At 41.5% G+C, this 18,524-nt stretch overlaps 1 long non-coding RNA gene across 1 annotated transcript in view; it reads left to right on the top strand.

The window, feature by feature from the left end:
* The window catches only part of LOC133410047 (uncharacterized), a 31,029-nt gene extending 15,028 nt beyond the window's left edge, over positions 1–16,001 (top strand). Inside the window, exons 2-3 of the long non-coding RNA XR_009769489.1 lie at positions 270–508; positions 15,672–16,001. This is a non-coding gene — a long non-coding RNA (uncharacterized LOC133410047). The remainder of the gene's footprint in view (positions 1–269; positions 509–15,671) is intronic.
* The last annotated feature ends 2,523 nt before the right edge of the window (positions 16,002–18,524 follow it).

The raw sequence follows: 18,524 nt of genomic DNA, 5'->3' as shown, positions 1-18,524 counted from the left end.
TCATTCTGCCAGACTGAACAGCATCGACATCCGGGATGTTCCTGGTGAGCTATGAAGCGGCATACGCCCCTGCTGGGATGCGAGCTGTAATTCTCTCTACTGGAGTGAATGTTTTCATGTCAGCACCATCCGGTCGCCGCATCCATCACTCAGTGTGTTAGCGTCAAATCAAAAACGTCAGTATCACACGGTTGCACGGGGGAGAGCGTTCTGGGGCTTTGCGGGAATCTGGTCCAGCCAAGCCTCATGTCTGCCTTTGTAATAAACAGAGAGAGCGAGGCGTCCTCCGCTCGCAGCTGTGCCTTGAAGGCAGGCCAGCCAGCCAAGCGGTCGGCCACCCAGCCAACCAGCAGTTCGAGGTGTCAACTGTTAGGACTGAAGGCTCGCCAAAGTCTGCACAAACGCCGCCGACCTGTTGGCGCTCCTCGAGGAGGAACGTCGCTCGACCCCCACGCAGCTGGAGCAGGATGGATCAATCTCACTTTAATGTGCACGCACACACTCTCAAGTGAGTTGTATTTCATCCTTACAGCACTGACTTTCCATCCAAAACACTTGCTGGAAGACGACAGATGGACTGAGTAGAGTGCGGATAAAGGTGCAATACATGGCTATTCAACAACAGATGGATGGATGGCAGTGGGTAGATGGAATGGATGGATAGATACTAGCTGGATGGATGGAGGACAGATGGATAGATGTAGCTGGATGGGTGTTGGTGGGCAGGTGGATTCATAAATAAATGGATAGATGGTAGATGAGTAGATCAATGGATATTGGATGATAAACAGATTGGCGGGTGTCAGCGGGCGGATGGTTTGAATTGATGGATGGGTGAAAGTGGGTGGGTAGTTTGGATGGATGGGAAAATGGATGGATGCATGGATTGATGGATGGATAACTGAGCGGGTATGGATGATAGATGGATTGATTATTAATGGATGGGTGATAAATGGATGTTAGTGGACGAGTGGTTTGGATAGGTCATATGATGATGGATGGATAGTTTTGATCGATGGCTGTATAGACGAAAAAATGTGTTTTATCAGAATTAGATGGCGAATTGATGTTCGACATGGATGGATTGATAGACATACAGAAGGGTACATGGATGGATGGACAGTTTGATAAATGATGGATAGCGGTACAATAGACAATGATAGACAGATGCATGGATGTTTGATGGATCGATGGATAGACAGATGGATGACGGAAAGATGAATAAACCTAAACGAATTCATGAGTGTTCATCAATGGCTCCTTCAACTGTCCTTAGACATCATTCATGTGCAGATTTTCAGGAATTATCAACTTGGTGCTGATGACCTTTTTTCCAAAATGAAACCAAGCTTTCAGGTAATCCAACCTGAGCCTGAGGCATCTTTTTTAAGGAGCTTGTTTGTAATTTGTTGCTTTCATCTGTGCTCACTGACTAATAAGATGCTCCAGAAATGTCACTTGCTGTTTATTACCAATGTTGGCGAGATGGAGACGTCTCTCACACACACACACACACACACACACACACACACAAAATCAAATAATATTAGACACACTGTCTGGTTTGTGTTGATATCAGCAATTTTTTTTAAATTTATCTTTACTTCCCAAATAAACAAGCAAAAACAAACAGCCTCTTGTTAAAATGTGATTTAAAGTTGCGGGATGCTGCCGGCATGCTTATTGTCAGGACAATCCAGTCAGTGTTTGAATACTTCCAAGTGAAAAAAAAAAATGCTTTACGTAAGGAGTTCCGCACCGAAAAGCATCTTTGTAACTTCTGCCTCTTTTTTTTGTTGATCCCTTCCTCTCATGCCCACTCGTCCTGGCATTGGTGGGAAAAGACAAGTGTGAATGGAGAGCGCCGGTTATAAAGTTGTCCAAAATGAAAGTCCCAGATAAGGTCCTGTCTCTCAAACACACACACACACACACACACACACACACACAGACTCGTAAAGACAGATGGATAGGTGGCCAGATAAAGATGGCGCTATCTGAAATGTAATAAATCCGAAGCAAATGAGTCTGTTCTTCTGGGCGAGGAGCTGCAGGCCATCGCGGCATCCGAGTAATAACTAACTCATCCCCCGACTCGCAGGCTCGAACCGATAAAAGACGGCCCACGTTTGAATGTAAAAGGGTGTAAAGTAGCATACTGTATGTGCCCAGCTGCAGCAACGGGTCTGGGTACACGTCGGGCTACGGTGTGGCCTCAAAATTTCCAAAACAATGTTGCACTTCTTAATTGGCACTAACCGGAAGCAGGTGTAATTAATTCAGGTCCAACGAGTTTGCTGCCCAAAAGATCTGCTCTAGAAAACTAACGACAGTTTTAATAATGCGCTGCGATGGTTTTGGTACATGTCTGGATGGGGCCTGGCCTCGACTTTTCAAAACAACCTTGAGTTAGACTTCACCTAAAAAAAAAATGAATTAAGTTTTATGTGTGGTATATTTTTTAAAAAGTTAACTTTTTATGTAACTACTGATGACTAGTCTTCCACAAGTTTGTCTAGACAAGTTGGCTGCTTAAACAGGTTGTTGTAAAATAAGTCTTTTGGGTGGCATGTTTGACTGAGTTGGATGAGGTACAAAGGTTGACTTTTAATGTAAATATTTTAAATTTTTTGGCATAATGTATCAATTATCGTTTGTAGATGTGTGCTGCCTAAACAGGCTGCCCTAGAAAAGTAAAGTAATTAAATTTTGTGCATTTCTGACTCCAAAGGTTGACTTTAACACGTCATATTTGAATAGGTAGTCAGTAGGCATGACTAATCAATTGGTTGTTGAGGATCCCTACGTTTCCCGCCCTCCAATAATAAGTATTATGGGGGGCATTTTTGATTTGGTGAAAACAAGATGGGTTTTGTTTGGACTGTATCATGAAAAAAATAATCGTATTTATTTCTTTATCGGGCTGCACAGCCCCTTTAGGGTTTTGTTATCAAATTTTCAGACTCCGTTTTGCCTTTTTAGTCTCTTCAGAACACGAGCGGTGATGCAAACAACTTATGCTCAAATTGAAATGGTAATACAATCACTCGGTAAAACTCAAGTTCACGAAGGGCCGAACCAAGCATCTTTATTTACCCGGTGAAAAAGGTCATTTGCCATTTCTTATTTTATTTTTTTTTTATTTTTTTTTTTTAGGTCGACTGTGTGATTTTAGTTCTCAAGGGTTGTGAAAAAGAAGAAAAATGCGGCCTCTTCTTTAAAAGCTTTTCTGCAGAGAGAAGATTTTGATCAGCTTGCAAAGTGAGCGCCGTCTGTCTGAAACATTCCATTATTCATCCCTCCTGTGAGTCGTGTCTCACTGCCGTTTTAATGTAGTGAATTAAAAAACGCGCGCACGTGAGGAAACTAGTGATGTCTCTTTTTGGAGAGTCGTTCTTTAAGTTTGGTTACTTAAACGAATCGGCCTTTTGTGGCGCCTCAATTTTTTTTCGTTCGATTAATACCAAATTGCATGTAAAACAAATTATTAATTTAGAAACTACATTATTTCAAATATGCGTTATTCAGATTGCTTTATTAACTAGTTCACTACCGTTTGCAGAGTTCCCCATGTTTCCAGCTGTTTTAGAGCATAATAATGTGTTCTGTGACAATATAAGCACTGAACCTATCAAAAGGAAGAGGAGACTCTTCTTTCTCCAGAAACAAAGTTTGTTGCTAGCCTTTTCTCATTCTTTAGTAATCAGCAGTAGAACATGAGTTGGTAAAGGTTTTACCCAAAACACCAGTTTCTGACCCAAAAAGTGGAGAAAACAAGCTTTTTGTTTAAGGGAACATGTCAAGCAGAGCAGTGACTTTGGCGCAAATATCTTGTGATTTTTGTGAAACCTCAAACTATAAAATAACAAATACAAGCCTGGGAAAGGGCTTTGGATGTCCAAATAATGATTTACAGATATACCTGTGCAACTAAAAATCTGCTGTTAAGGATGCTGACTCACCAACACTGGCATTGAACATCAGAGGCATTGTTACATGGCGTTCGTCATGCACTCCATCAACTGCCTCATCTTTTATCATGACCTAGATAAACACTTTCTACTACCTGCAGCGACACATACTCTGTTTATATATACAGTGGGTATGGAAAGTATTCAGACCCCTTAAATTTTTCACTCTTTGTTATACTGCAGGAAAACTGGTTAGAGCCTCTGTCTCTCAGTTCTGAGGACTGGGGTTCGATCCCCGGCCCCGCCTGTGTGGAGTTTGCATGTTCTCTCCGTGCCTGGGTGGGTTTTCTCCGGGCACTCCGGTTTCCCCCACATCCCAAAAACATGCAAGGTAGGTTAATCGAAGACTCTAAATTGCCCGTAGGTGTGACTGTGAGTGCGAATGGTTGTTTGTTTGTATGTTCCCTGCGATTGGCTGGCAACCGGTTCCGGGTGTACCCCGCCTCCTGCCCGATGATAGCTGGGATGGGCTCCAGCACGCCCGCGACCCTAGTGAGGAGAAGCGGCTCAGAAAATGGATGGATGGATGTTATACTGCAGCCATTTGCTAAAATAATTTAAGTTCATTTTTTTCTCCTCATTAATGTACACACAGCACCCCATATTTATACTTATGGCTGTGTTTCAGTTTTTCAGTTTTCTTTTTTAATAAATCTGAAAAGAATTCAACAATTAATTTTTTTTCCTTCAATATGGGGTGCTGTGTGTACATTAACGAGGAAAAAAAATAACTTAAATGATTTTAGCAAATGGCTGCAAAATAACAAAGAGTGAAAAATCAAAGGTCTGAATACTTTCCGTACCCACTTTGTGTGTGTGTGTGTGTGTGTGTGTATGTATGTGTGTGTGTGTGTGTGTGTATATATATATATATATATATATATATATATATATATATATATATATATATATATATATATAAAATACACAGTGTACATACTCTTATGTGTGAGGTTCCTAAACCTGGTCCAACTTCCGTGTTGGCATTTCCCTCCCTCATAATGAATGTGACAAGCCGAGATTCTTCCAGTCTTTATCCTCTCCTCAAAAGCTGTGTTGATCTCAAATCCAAAGCGATGAAACGTCGCCATCAACAGCGATCTGTTAGTCACTACAGTGCTATAATAACCTGACTCTCACAGACAAACTGGGCGAGACCCACCTCCAGGCCAGTTGAAAAAACACACCTGGCGAATACATACTGTACGTTGGCCGAAGAGCCGGATCGTTCGCCACCGACACGTCACAGGAGGAAACATAAGCACCTCAGCAGGAGTACATAAAAACCCGCTAACATGCTCGACTGCCGCCTGACCGCCTGCGCTCTGCATGCGGGGGAGGCGAAGCGAAGCAAAGAGGCAATGCCTCATAAGGCGGGTCATATTCAGGAGGAAGACTTTTAAAGGTTCTTCAATCACATCGCAGACATATTTCACCTGCTTGTGGAATATAAAACGAGTCCAGGGCGGCGCGGATGTTGGGGATGGGTGCTGCAGTGGAGCTAAAAAGTTCCACACTTGAAATGCATCATTTTCCAATCGAGTCCGGATGTAGATGAGCTTTTCAAGCTGTAAATCTTATGAGCCACGCCTTATCTCAGCTGCTTAATGTTTGTGACATTTTCAACACTTTATACTGCATTTGGACCAAAATTCATCTCCAGCTGGTTAGTTTCTCTATCGCCATGTCCACACAAGCAGAGATATTTTTAACAGTGACTAAATTACAGAAATTACCTTAACAGGCCTCCTCTTTAATGACCTTTTTCCCATCCATCCATCCATTTTCTACCCCTTATCCGAGGTCAGGTCGCGGGGCAGTAGCTTTAGCAGGGACGCCCAGACTTCCCTCTCCCCAGCCACTTCATCCAGCTCTTCCGGGGGGATCCCGAGGCGACCCACAGCTCGTGACCATAGGTGAGGGTAGGAATGTAGATCGTCCGGTAAATCGAGAGCTTCGCCTTTCGGCTTGGCTCCTTCTTTACCACAACGGATCGATACAAAGTCGGCATCACTGCAATCTCCCATTCCAAAGACCCCAAGATACTTGAACTCCTTCACTTGGGGCAGGATCTCATCCCCGACCTGGAGAGGGCACGCCACCCTTTTCCGACTGAGGACCATGGTCTCAGATTTGGAGGTGCTGATTCTCATCCCGGCCGCTTCACACTGAGCTGCGAACCGGTCCAGTGAGACTTGGAGGTCACGGCTTGATGAAGCCAACAGAACCACATCATCTGCAAAAAGCAGAGATGCAATCCTGAGGCCACCAAACCGGACCCCCTCTACGCCTCGGCTGCGCCTAGAAATTCTGTCCATAAAAGTTCTGAACAGAATCGGTGACAAAGGGCAGCCTTGGCGGAGTCCAACCCTCACCGGGAACGAGTCCGACTTACTGCCGGCAATGCGTACCAAACTCTGACACCGGTCGTACAGGGACCGAACAGCCCGTTCAGGGGGTTCGGTACCCCATACTCCCGAAGCACCCCCCACAGGACCCCCTGAGGGACACGGTCGAACGCCTTCTCCAAGTCCACAAAACACATGTAGACCCTTGTAGTTGGAACACACCCTCCGGTCCCCATTCTTAAAAAGGGGGACCACCACCCCAGTCTCCCATTCCAGAGGCACTGTCCCCGATGTCCACGCGATGTTGCAGAGGCGCGTTAACTAGGACAGCCCTACCACATCCAAAGCCTTGAGAAACTCCGGGCGAATCTCATCCACCGGCTTTGCCACCGAGGAGCTTTTTAACCACCTCGGTGACCTCAACTCCAGAGATAGGAGAGCCCGCCTCAGATTTCCCAGACTCTGCTCCTTCATGGGAAGGCATGTCGGTGGAATTGAGGAGGTCTTCGAAGTATTCTCCTCACCGGCTCACAACGTCCCGAGTTGAGGTCAGCAGCGTCCCACCCCCACTATACACAGTGTTGATGGTGCACTGCTTCCCCTTCCTGAGACGCCGGATGTAAATATAATGTTTAACATGTTAAACATAAGTTTGTCAGATATTGTTTTATTTTACTCAGTTATTCATTGTAAACTTTTACATTGTTTTTAAATAAAAAAACCTTTTTATTATTTATTAACTTTTTTATATTTGAAATTTATTCAACAGTTTTTTTAATTACATTTAGTTTTTCCATTTTTTTTATTCAACATCATACACGTTTTCAAATGTTTTTTTTTTTTTTTTAGCAAATTGAAGTAATAATAGTAAACACGAAGTACAGTGAACACCTGTCCATTTGCTGATTTGCAGATCGAAAGCCATGTCTAATATAAAAGTACTGCTTTGGCGCCATCTTATGTAATCTTGTTGCCGAGGAACCATGTTAAAGTAAGGGGAGGAGCAACATTTAGTCATAAAATAGCCTTGTCTAATCGAAACAATAGCTTTGCCACCATCTTGTGGCATCTATAGCCAATTACAAACCTCTTTGGGTAGAGGATTACTCACATATTTCTGGGCTTGGGGTTCACTAAATACCGTATAGGCCTCGCTGGATTTTGCCAGCCCTCACCATATTGGTTTAATTAAAGTCTGTCTTGATTGGAAAAAAAAAAAACGCGCACATCATATCATCTTAAAGATGTGGCTCTAATGCGCAAGATAGCAGCCGTAATTGGATTTTGATTGGTTGCTAATGAAGATGCACTTCCTGTGGAAGATACGTGACGAGTCATCTGTTTTACCGCAACACACACATACACACACGTCACACACAAGTCTCTTATGGAGAGGTGTGAAAAAGCATTCATATAAACATAAACACTTTGAGCTGTCAATCAACTGTATGTCTCTGTCACCGGATGGTGCAATAATGTTGAGTCGTCATGCACACCTCCGAAATCAGTTTCACGTCGCAACATGAAATTTGGTAGACGTGTCTGTCATGTGGAGACCAACAGAAAAGTCTGAAGAAGCCATGGCAGAAAGGACAGAGGAAGTCTGCCATTTTGGTTTGAAGTGCCCATTTTATTTACAGGAATCCTTCAGAAATTAACAACTCCCAAAACATTTTTTAAAAAATCACCCCCTGTAGCCTGCAGTGCACTTGGCAACATTAAATTTAGTCGACATGTCTATCATGAATAGATGCTGAAAAAACGTCAAGAGACTATGCCTGAAAAGACACAAGAAGTCTGCTAATTTGGTCTGAATTGGCCAATTTAGTGTCTTGTGGGCTCCAAAATTGATATAGCAACATCCCACACAATTTCAATAATTCTGCTCCTGCATTATGTTTTTCTTACTTCGTTAAACTTCACAATTTCTTTGATTTTTACTTTTGTGTCACTTTCATATTTGTCATCTCTTGGGGGGGTGTTTTGGTGGATTTGCTGTTTGTCTAGTTGTTTGCTCAGCACTTTGCCGCGACTTCATAATTCAGTGTTGAGGGATTTATTTGCGGCGGCTAAAAAATAAATAAATTAGAAAAAGAAAAGTCCCCGCCGGCTAACACTTATTTGAAGTTGGAGTGTGACCATCCAGAAAAACAAAAATCTCATTTATATGTTGATCCCTGCTGAGATGTGCTTATTCTAACATCATCACAAAACATTACTAAATATTTCATTTGTTACATGGTATATGTGTCTATAGTAATGTAAGAATATTTAAGTAACATACAGGATATTGTGCTTAGGCTGACAGTGGCTCATGGAACGTAAATATTTGCATCTCATTTGGCTTATTTAACATGCATGACACAATCAATGCATTTACATAGTCACGGCTTTTAATGTGGACACAACCGCTACATGCGATATGCTACATGCTATATGACACATACGACATGATTTAGGACACCTTACACGCTACTTGCCAAACTCTGCTTTCAACGTGATACATGCTATGTGATGTGATGCTAGCTGGAATGTGCTACATGCTACAGGACATGCTTTGTACTTGATTATGCACGATACAGGTGTAAGCATGAGAAGGTATGTTTAAAAATATGATGTTAATATGTCTACAAAAGCTGTTTTTGAACAATACATTCTTTATAGCTCCTATTGTCTCTAAGTGCGTCACGATTTAGTGACAGTAGAAAAATGCCGGTCCCAGGCTGACAAAAGTTGAGAACCAATGAGCTACATGATGCATGCTACACTAAACATGCTACATATCATAAGGAACATGATTCATGTAATGTTGCATGCTACATTTTATATGATACATGCTAAATGCTACAAGCTGCATATTGTACACCAGCTTCTGGCATTTAACACGTTTTGACAGCCTAAAAGACTGAGGCAATGCTAGCTAGTTCTTTGTTTAAAACATTTTTTTTTTTTCCTTCTCAGTTCGACCACTATATAAATTGATAAAGGAGGGGAATTATTTTGTTTTCCTGTTGTGGTAATTTTCAAAAATAGGTTTTGTAAATAAATGACAACCGCTGTTGCGACTTTTGGCTTATCCCATCAAGTGTCGCCACAGCAAGACACGCACATGATTTGATTGACACATTCTTCTTTTTAATAATTAATTTAAACTTGTTACTTTTACTTAAGCACAGGAGTTGAATCAGTACTGTACTTCTACTTTTACCAGTATTTTTTTAAAAACATTTTTAGTATCTGTCTTTCAACTTAAATCGTAATTTTGGCACATCTGGAGAAGAGTGTAACACTTATTACTTTTTCTGCCAGCATGCATCAAAGTGCTTTAAAAGAGAAACTCATAAAGTGCCTGACAGAAAGTATCGGCCTTTACCCCCCTCTTGCAGAAGAAGTCGTAATCTTTCATCACAGTATCGATCCGGCGGCAGCTCTGCGGCGCATTATGCAAATGTCGCCACTGACATTGATTTCATGTGTCATCTCGCCATTTGGCAGACACTTTTCTTAAATCACCACACGTCCCTAAAAAAAAAAAAAAAAAAAAATGACGATGGGACAAAGAGCTCTTTCCCTTCCCGCTAATCCGCTGACACGTTTCATTAAATCAGAGAGTAAATCTTCATCTTCCTCTGCGACTCAAAGTATCGACGAACCTACGCTAAAGTCCTCCATCATGAAGCTCCTTATTGAGCCCAATACAGATGCGTCCACACACACACACACACACACACACACACACACACACACAGAATTATGCATGAGCTCAAGTCCGATTAAAGTGACTTATTTTTCATAGCACGCAATTAAAGACTCTGGGATGATGAAGACGAGAAGTGTGTGTGCTAACTAGCCGATGTGACATCCAAATGCTTCAATCCGGCTCACTTGCACATAATTCGCCATTATTACATGGGCACATTTCAACATAGGATGTTACATATTACAAGCTACATATGACATTATACATGATTCATGTTTCATGATTCAAGCTACATAATGCATGCTATATGCTGCGTGATATACTGTGTTACATGATTTTTGTGCTACAGTATGTCCTGTAAACCACGTTACATGCGACATTCCACAAACTGCATTATATATGCAACATGTTAAATATGTGCTACAGTCCTCACGCGACAACGTTGGATGCTCCATGAACACATTCCATATGCTACAAGCGACATGATAAATGACACTCGGCATACTATCCACACATCGTCCAACTGTAGTCACTTCCATTGATGCATAATGTATGAGATGGCTAAAAGTTATTTCGTCATTATTGCGCACAATGGAGGCCATTTCAACGCCGGCGACGAGCAAAGCGAACGTGGCGTCTCTGCGATAACCAGCGGACAAATGAGATGTTTCATTTCATCCGAGATTACTCATACGCAACACCCTCCAAAGTCTTCCAATGATGCTATTCTTTGCCACGAAAATTCAATATTTGGCGTACAAAAGGGCAATATTTTTGCACAAAGGTACGATAGTTGATCACCATGTAAGTGTGTTTTTGTGTGGAAGAACTGCAAGCAAGAAGCAGGCCTTCTCTCAGGTCCACATTGCTTGCCACAAAAATGCAATATTTGTGCCTTAGTTGACCACAAAGTATTGTATGTTAGCAGAACATGTGACATTCTGCTCACAGAAAGCTATACAGTATGTTGTTATTTTGCCAGGACTGTGTTACGTAAATATTTTGAAAACACTATATTTGCTCACAAAGAAGCAACATCAAGCTATGAAAAGGTTATGTTTTGCCTTAAAGGGCCATAATTAGCATAAAAAACACTATTTGCTCACAAAAAAGGCAACATTGAACTACAAAAATATATTCGACTACCCTAAAAGGCCATGTTACCATTAAAAATATTTTTGCGCTTAAACAAGCTATTATTACATGTAAATGCAACATTTAGCCATTAAATCGACACAGTTGGTCACAAAAAGGCAACATTAGGCAATGAAAAGGTAATGTTTGGCCTTAGAAGGCCATATTTAGCACTACACTTACACTACATGTTCACAAAAAGCCAAGATTAGACCACTAAAATATCTTTCATATTCCTAAAAGTCCAAATGTTGCCATTAAAATAATAGCTTTGCTGAAATGGGCTGCCTCTTCCTGTTGCTGCATTGGCCATTTGTTCTAAAATTTGTGTCTCCAATCTTTTGGCCTCCCTCTCGGCTCTTTTGTCTTCCCACTCTTTCATCACGTAGCGCTTATGAAGGCACAGCGGTTATTATGCAGACGGATCGTTAGTCGCGCTCTTTGTCCTTATCGAGCAGCCCGGTGTCATTTTCACACCACCGTTATTCATCCTGGCGACGGTTGGTGGGATGGAAAGATTCTTGGATGGGAATTTTAAGTCTTGACCTTCCAGTTTCAAGCAGATCCGGAGTTATTGTTGCAAAAATCAAGCAAGTCAAGTCGAGTCATCCAATCTCGCTCAGTTCCAACATACAGGTACTGTATATCAGTACAGCATCTTGACTTGCATTAGTTAGCTGCACTAAAACAGTTGTTTGAACCATCTTCCTTTTCTCTGTTACTTTACTGTATTCTGTATTTGTTTGACCAGCTATCGGTTTGCAAAACTGTGACCACTTGTAACGGGCCAGACCGGGAACCAAACCTCATCAGGACATTTTCTCACAGGTATACATGAAAAATGTATAAATATCTCCATGTTTTTAGCAGAAGCGACATAGACACAAAATGTCTGCAGGGCCCTAACTTTTCCTCCACAGCGGAATCAATACGGCCGCTGTTCCGAAACACATTCAGCAGGCGCTCTCTTCAGGTTCATTTCATTTTCCATCCAGTTTGCCACTTCTTTCTTTTAGAGGGATGCTTCTCTTTTCCCCCCCTCTCTATTCCATGCACACACACACACACACACACAAGCGCACACACACACACACAAGCGCACACATACATACACTAAGAGACACATACACGGGGGTCCATGCGCACTCAAGGGGCAGGCGCTCGGTGGCCATTCATCCAGGGAGTGAGTTGAGTAATGAGTGGTTTTAGTGAAGGGGACAGCTCACCTTCTTACCAGGCCTTCTCAAGGAGACTTCTGATCATTGTTGTTGTCAACCGCAGCTAAACGCGTTAAGCGCAGCGCGCAGAGGGGGCCGGCGCTCGAGAGTGACGTGTGTAATTTCTCATGCAAGTGACGTGGGCAAAAAAAAAACCTGAAACTTGTTTTTCTTTGTGTTTGCTGCGACGTTCTTTGTTCATACATTAACGTGGCTGAGGTGATATCAGGATGAGAGGCTGATGATGAGAAGAAAATGAGGATGTGAAGGATAGCAAGGCGATGGTGGGAGGACAATCAAGGACAAATAAGATGGCGAGAAGAAGAAAGGATCTTCAATGCGTTTTACACCAAGTGCAACTGAAAAGAAATATAGTAGTGCCTTGAGATACAAGTGACCCGGCCTTCGGGTTTTTCGAGATACAGAGATTTCGAGCCATCTTTCAGACGATCTTTTGCGAGCAAAAACGTATCGTTTGATTGTTGTATTGCCACTTAACAACAAGCAGCGGTCTGACAAATTGTACAATTTCTTCAAAAAAAGAGGCTTCAAGGTGTGAAAAAATGACTGTTACTGTAGTTTACAAAGTCGCTTATAGTATTTGTGAAACTCTTCTTCATTTGTGTTTGCGTAACTGTATTATACCACCTCCTGGTGGCAAAGCCACACATACCAGAATGAATGAAAGCACAAACTGCTTAATTCTTTACATTCCATTTATGTTGTTACTGTTTTATAACGTAGCATAGAGTGCTATTTTCCTAATAAAACACAACAAAATATAGCAACAAAAAAAATCATACTGAATGATCCCATTAAATCTAATGCACGTGAAAGTTAAATACAAATTGTACCTAAATAAATGTTTTCAACCAAACGTTAGTGAAGAATGAATGCAAATGAATTGGACTGAAAAGTTAAATACAATTGCGAGTGATTATTTTGCGCAACACTTTCAAAATGACTGCCTTAGAGCAAAAGCGGATAGCGAGAAGACCGCGACAACTTGATTAGAGGAAAATGAATGGATGAGGAGAAGACAGCAAGGCGACGGTGTGAAGACGATCAAAGACGAAGATGATAAGAGGATGGTGAGGGGATGATGAGAGGACGGTGACAAAACCACGAGTACACAGACGAATGAAGTATAGAATGAAAGGATAATGACAGGATAACTCATGGAAGGAGGAAGACGAGGCGATGATGTGAGGCCAATCGCTGGTGACAAGTTGATGGGCGGATGATGAGTGGTTGGCCAGATATGTGGACGATGAGAGAGCAGCATTACGAGATGAGGACCAGGATGACGAGAAGAGAATAACGACAAATGAATGATAATGAGAGACAGTTTCATGAGTGGGCGAGGAGACAATAAGGTGAGGTTAGGATAAAAACAACATATGATGATGAGAAAATGAAGGGCGCACAATATGAGGGTAATAAGAGGATGAAGGTGGTTTCACCAGCAAATAAGGAAAACCTATCAAAGTAGCAAACTGGCAAGAAAAGCTTTTGGGTCACGATCGCTATAAAGTGCCTTTGGTGTCCTCATCAGAATCACTTAGTCATCATGAAAATGCAGCACAATAATGAAACTCTGAGGTCTTATTACACTGGTCAACAACAAAATGTATTGTTTAAGATTTATTTTCAATGATTAAGGATCATTTTAATGTGCTGAATCCAAATATCACATTGGTTATGCGCTATCAGGTCAACCTTTTAAACAATGGCCAGGTTTTTTGTTTTTTTTTACATCCAGGTATTTTTGCTTTCTATCAAGGATTCTCAACCTGGGGGGGGGAGTCTTTGTAAGAAATGTCGTACACTAACAATCGGAAGGTTACTTGCTTTTATTAATGTTTACTATTCAATTTACAGTAAGTGAAGTTTGTAATGTTTGATGAATAAACTGTGTTAGAAATGTTTTTTTTTTTTCTCAAAAACCTATCCCAGATGAGAAATATTCACAAAATTCAACTCATAATGTCACAAAATGTAATCAATTTCATAAGAAAATCTGATTTTCAGAAAGTCTTAGTTAGCATTATAACCTGCCCTCAATAAAAGAAACTGATGTCATTTTCAGATTCAGCGATGCAAAATTGTCCAAAATCAGTTGAAAAAACAGAGACAACTTACTTTTTTTTTTTTTTTTTTTTTTTTTTTTGTAACCCAGTATTATAAGTGGCCAAGCATTTGCACACATACCAGGACAATAAGTCTCTTAAAATGTGTTTATTTTATTTTATACCATGTGTGTGATTTTGGCATGTGCTAACTGCAGCGTATGTCATAAGTAGTTAAATGACACTAAATAACTTTCCTTTAACATGTGCTTTTGAAATACTAACGTTAGCCAAAAATAACCACCCTGTCAGCGTACTCAAATATTTTGTTGTTTGCATGTACATTATCTATTTGAATATAGATATATAACTGTATATAAAATGTGTAGAATTTAGGCTTAAGCAATATACATTTCTGACAGAACTTTATACAATCACAATATGACGTTCAATGAAAAATCTCAACTTTTTTTTGTGAAATGGGGAAGGCACGTTATCATTTCCTGACGTTTTGCTAAACTGGCAACATTGTTGTCTCCCAAGTTTTTATTTCATAAACTTTATTGTGCATCTTAGCTCCAGTTCTGATTTTCTCATGCTTGATCAATTTTAGTTGGAATGAGAAAGGCTAACAGCTGTTGTCAACTTACTGTAGCATCCGTCAATCCATTTCTTGATTTACTTATCAATCTACCCTCACACACACACACATCCACAAATCAATTTTGTCTTCACACTGTAGTTTATAAAAAATATGAATGATGGATGCAGTGAAAACAACAGAAGCAAACAAGATGCAGAGAAGGCGACCACCAATCGCCTGATCGCCAAAATCGTCTCAACCTGATCCCGGCGCACCCAAACTATAATTACACAAACACACACAATCAGACGCACAAACAACGCGATGCTGATGATGCGTCATCAAACAAGGGGAAGCAAAACAATCCATGGATAAATATTTGTTTTGACGGCAGGCACAAAGTGAAATGCTAATGAGCGCGCACGCCGCCGAGGATTAAATCTCTGATCAACAACAAGATTTACTGCCAGCGACAAACAAAACTGCATGGAAATGACGCAGCGGAGGAGTGTGTGTGTGTGTGTGTGTGTGTGTGTGTGTGTGTGTGTGTGACAGAGGAGAGGTTATGTCTGGGTTAGTAATGCATCTCAAAAAATTTACTCCATGTCCGTTTTTGGTGGCCTCAGTATTGCATCTCTGCTTTTTGCAGATGATGTGGTTCCGTTGGCTTCATCGAGCCGCGATCTCCAACTCTCACCGGAGCGGTTCGCAGCCGAGTGTGAAGCGGCTGAGATGAGAATCGGCGCCTCTGAATCCGAGGCCGTGGTCCTCAGTCGGAAAGGGGAGGAGCTGGACGAAGTGGCTGGTGAGAGGGAAGTCTGGGCGTCCCTGCTAAAGCTCTACCCGGCCTTGCGTAAGTGGAAGAAAATGGAGGGATGCGTGGATTTCCCACAATAGAAGCACTTTTTCATGCTAATACAAGGTGCACTTGAATTAAAAAACTATTTACTGGCCAAATGTAACATATGCCAGACACAAATGTGTATTGTTTTTCTTCTATTTCCACACAGAGGCCAAAGGCAAAACTACTGAAAACACATCCTCGTCTCCACGAGCCAAATTCGTTTTGTGTGTACGAGACGGCGTCCACGGGCGCTTAAGAGTATGCGTTCAAAGATGGCAAACTTTTTCACATTTGCATAGAAGCGTGGCGGTTTTAAAGCCTCGCCAGCCGCGGGGCGCTTGCAGACGCTTTTGACGAGAATTTCTGGCCGTTTCATGTTGGCGTCAGCGTCCCTCTGCGGCGAAAAACTGTGGCGCTACACGTTCTTTGTGTGTGTGTGATAAAACACAGCAGCTAATGAAGAGGAACACTCGCACACAGGGTCAACATTTCACTTTCTGCATCTACGCCTACAGTGTTTTTTACTCAGTGAATTTTATCCTGATCTGTGCTCATTTTTTGGCCAAATCAGGCACTAATTTACTCCTTAAGAACGCCATTCGTGTGATAATTATAATCAGAAGACGAGCCGCTTCCTTATGGAAACTAGAGAGCTTAGTTCTGGCTGATAATTCAGTTACGTTAGTTATGCTTTTTATTATTTTTATTGTTATCATATGACACTTCTGCCAATTATCAGTAAGTTGTGAAACTTTAATGGCGTCGTTATGCACTTGAGTTTTATGCTTCAAATGATATAATGCAAGCTGTGCTCAGGATGGAGAGAGGATGGAATACAGATGGAGTATACTGTATAGGAATAGAAATGATCCACACACCTGTAGTCGAAACACAGTAGAGTGCACGCACTGCCATGCGTGGATCTCTGGCATCGGGCGGAAACTGCTCATGTCCAAAATTGGTCTAAATCGATACTATTGTTTAGTCCCCACGTGGGTATGTTATTTTCTTTTCTAATTATTGACCAATAGGGAGTGTTGAAAATGGATTGCGCTCTTTGACGATACAATGTCAATGGCTCAATGTTCAAGCGACGGTTTTGGAGATGCGGGATTTCAGCCGGCACTATAATTCATATGATCGCTCCTCTTGACAGTTATACATGATAACTGCCACGCTGCTCTAGAAATAAACACACAAATGCTAGAAGTGATCCACATGGTCAAAAAAGAGGAAATTGTATGCTTGGGCTTCTCTGACGGGAAAATGTTTGTTTTTGTTTTGTAGCTTTTCCTGTTCTTTTGGAATCAGCAAAACATGGGTTGGTTTCACCCAAAATGCCGACAAGCAGAGAAAACGAGCTTTTTGTAAATAAACAAACAAACAAAAAAACATGTCAAGCAGAACAGTTGCTTTTGTGACATCTTAAACTGTAAAACAAACACAAGACTGAGGGCACAATAATAATTTGTGGCTTCAGAATTAGTGTTTTAGGGTTAAAACTTTAGGTTTAGGCGTTAGTTTTAGGATTGGGGTTAGGTCTTTAAATTTAGGGGTTTGGGTTAGAGTTTGGGTGAAGAGGTCAAGGTTTGGGTTGGGGCTTTTGGCTATTGAGTTATGTGTTTCGGGTTAGTGTTAGTGAGTGCGGTAAGGAGGTTATGGTTAAGGGTTTAGAGGGATTAGAGGCTAAGGTTTAGGATTAGAGTTTATAGGAAAGGTTAGGAAAGGTTAGGGGTTATCGTTAGGATAAGGGTTAGGGGTTGATCCTTAAGGACTAGGGAATTCTGGCTTTCGAGTTCGAAGTTACGGCATCCGGGTTAGGGCTATATTTAGACGGGCATAAAAAGGCAAATTCAGTTTCAAATTCCTCTTTCCTCTCCACGATTGTCAAATGTTTAAAATGCTGATATTAAACGGAAAGAGTCCCCATTAAAGCGCGTCATGACGCTGGATGCTCTCGCCGACAAACATTTGCTCAGTTAATAGACAAAACAGATATTAGCGCTCAGTTGTTATCGGGCAGTTTACAAGCGTGCGTATATGGCGCCACTTTGAAAGCAGCTCACTTTGAGTGAGTGCTGTGTGTATCACCGCATCACACACGCACACACACCGTGGTCGTCCGGCCGCTTTCAGGGCTTAATCTCATTCATTTATTTCTCATCAGCGAGTGACGGGAAGAGAAAACAGTTGTGTCGCATTACTTCACTTTGCTTCCTGGAAGCTCCATTAAAAGCATGCGCTCTCTCTCTTTCTGTCTCTCTCTCTAAATATATATATTTATAAAAAACTAATTTTTTATATATATTTATAAAAAACTAAAAACTAAAAAACTATAAAAACTAACTATACTACTAAAAAACCACTATTTACTCATAAGTCTGTCTAATCGCTTTAGACGGCGTGTTGGTGCTCTCAAAGTGCTTTCCCCTCTCTTTCTCGCTCCGTTAATTCATCATGCGCCAGATTAAGAAAGCGTCCGCCGAACCTTTGGGACGACGCCCGCCTCCCGAGACTAAATGAAATGGAAACGCTGGTGCATTCATCACGGGGCGAGACGTTCATAAGCCAACATCAACCAAACCAGGACGCGACAGAAATTGACGACAAACAGTTTGCACTCAGAGTACATTGGAAACATTTTATATTCAATACAGA

Source organism: Phycodurus eques, chromosome 11 (genome assembly GCF_024500275.1).
Source record: "Phycodurus eques isolate BA_2022a chromosome 11, UOR_Pequ_1.1, whole genome shotgun sequence".
Taxonomy (NCBI): Eukaryota; Metazoa; Chordata; class Actinopteri; order Syngnathiformes; family Syngnathidae; genus Phycodurus; species Phycodurus eques.
The sequence above is the reverse complement of the archived record's forward strand: the minus strand, read 5'-3'. Positions and strand labels throughout refer to the sequence as shown.